The sequence below is a fragment of the Ranitomeya variabilis genome, unplaced genomic scaffold (assembly GCF_051348905.1).
Source record: "Ranitomeya variabilis isolate aRanVar5 unplaced genomic scaffold, aRanVar5.hap1 Scaffold_118, whole genome shotgun sequence".
Classification (NCBI taxonomy): Eukaryota; Metazoa; Chordata; class Amphibia; order Anura; family Dendrobatidae; genus Ranitomeya; species Ranitomeya variabilis.
In genome coordinates, this window is record NW_027507943.1 from 130,001 (window position 1) to 132,500 (window position 2,500).

Sequence of the window (2,500 nt, forward strand, 5' to 3'; positions counted from 1 at the left end):
AAATGTCACATTTCCCCTACTTCCACCCCAGGGGGGCGTCAATATGTTGTAAAGCACCCCAGGGCAGTGACCTAAATGAGGGTGAATTTTGCGGTGCACGGGCGGAAAGTCGAATTTTTGGATGAAAATGCGTATTTTCATACTTTGAAAATTTCAGGCGTGTGTCAGACTTCCAGGCGGGGGCAGCCGCCGGAGGCGTACCGGGGACGCTTCCAGGAGCCTGGGGAAGATTTTCTGAAAGTGTCCTTGGGACTTAGAAATATTTTGAGAAAATCTCGATTTTGTGAAAAAATGTCACATTTCCCCTACTTCCACCCCAGGGGGGCGTCAATATGTTGTAAGGCACCCCAAGGCAGTGACCTAAGTGGGGGTGAAGTTTGCGGTGCACGGGGGGAAAGTTGAATTTTTGGATGAAAATGCGTATTTTCATACTTTGAAAATTTCAGGCGTGTGTCGGACTTCCAGGCGGGGGCAGCCGCCAGAGGTGTACCGGGGACGCTTCCAGGAGCCTGGGGGAGATTTTCTGGAAGAGTCCTTGACACTTAGAAAAATTTTGAGAAAATCTCGATTTTGTGAAAAATGTCACATTTCCCCTACTTCCACCCCAGGGGGGCGTCAATATGTTGTAAGGCACCCCAAGGCAGTGACCTAAGTGGGGGTGAAGTTTGCGGTGCACGGGGGGAAAGTTGAATTTTTGGATGAAAATGCGTATTTTCATACTTTGAAAATTTCAGGCGTGTGTCGGACTTCCAGGCGGGGGCAGCCGCCAGAGGTGTACCGGGGACGCTTCCAGGAGCCTGGGGGAGATTTTCTGGAAGAGTCCTTGACACTTAGAAAAATTTTGAGAAAATCTCGATTTTGTGAAAAATGTCACATTTCCCCTACTTCCACCCCAGGGGGGCGTCAATATGTTGTAAGGCACCCCAAGGCAGTGACCTAAGTGGGGGTGAAGTTTGCGGTGCACGGGGGGAAAGTTGAATTTTTGGATGAAAATGCGTATTTTCATACTTTGAAAATTTCAGGCGTGTGTCGGACTTCCAGGCGGGGGCAGCCGCCAGAGGTGTACCGGGGACGCTTCCAGGAGCCTGGGGGAGATTTTCTGGAAGAGTCCTTGACACTTAGAAAAATTTTGAGAAAATCTCGATTTTGTGAAAAATGTCACATTTCCCCTACTTCCACCCCAGGGGGGCGTCAATATGTTGTAAGGCACCCCAAGGCAGTGACCTAAGTGGGGGTGAAGTTTGCGGTGCACGGGGGGAAAGTTGAATTTTTGGATGAAAATGCGTATTTTCATACTTTGAAAATTTCAGGCGTGTGTCGGACTTCCAGGCGGGGGCAGCCGCCAGAGGTGTACCGGGGACGCTTCCAGGAGCCTGGGGGAGATTTTCTGGAAGAGTCCTTGACACTTAGAAAAATTTTGAGAAATTTCCGATTTTGTGTAAAAATCACCCATTTCCCCTACTTCCACCCTAAAGGGGCGTCAATATGTCGTAAGGCGCCCCTAGACAGTGACCTAAGTGGGGGTGAAGTTTGGGTCTGCTGGGTGGAAAACTGAAAAAAAGCGATTTTGTGACTTTGAGAACAAACAGAGAGCTCAAAACTTTGAAAAACGTCAGACCGCTGTCAGACTTCCAGGCGGGGGAAAGCTCTGAGGTTGTACCGAGGACACTTCCATGGCCCCCGGATTGATTTTCAAGAAAGAGTCCTTGGGACTTTGAAATTTTCCGGCGAGCTGTTTTTGGCTTCCGGGAGCCGTAGAACTTTGGGAAATCGATTCCGCTCACCGGTTCAGGGTGTTTCGAGCTAGTCCAGGTCCCAGCTACGCCGCCTGGCCTCCAAATTTCGCAAATTCGAAAAAAAAAAAAATAGAACCGGAATGAGGAAATTTCTGGCCGCCGGATCCGCCGCACGGCTCCAGGAGGTCGGACACTTTTTGACTTTGTTCCCTTAAAGTGGGGGTCGGTGTCTCACCATGCAAATACCCAGTTTTGCACACCAGCTGCAGGATATAGGAGAGAGAGGTACCTCTCGGCCCCGACCAAAATCCGTTGTTTTCGTGGTTCCTCGACTCGGGTAGGCGGTTTGGCGAGTACCCCCCTTTTGCATGGAAGTTCGCACTCGCGCCGAGACCAGGCTTCCGCGGCTCCAGGGGGACTTTTGCCGGTTGTCCGTCCCGAGTCCGAGACGCGTTTCCTGGGTCGCCCGAGCCCGAACGGACCCTCCCCACGTGGGTTCCTGTCCTCTGAGGGCGACGGTCGTCAGAAGGGGGGCAGATCCAGAGTCCTCGTCCGCAGGAGGGCTCTGGGAGGGCGGATCGCTCCTTCTGACTTTGTCCCCTCGGAGCGGGCTCGGCGTTTCTCTGTGTCGGATGTCTCCCGCTTCCGCGCCAACGGGGAGACCTATGAGAGAATCGCACCGCGACCCGGCTTCCGTCTCGAGGGCGCCCGGAGCGCGCCGGACACTCGCTTCCAGGACTCCAGGGGCACGTTTCTTCCCCGTC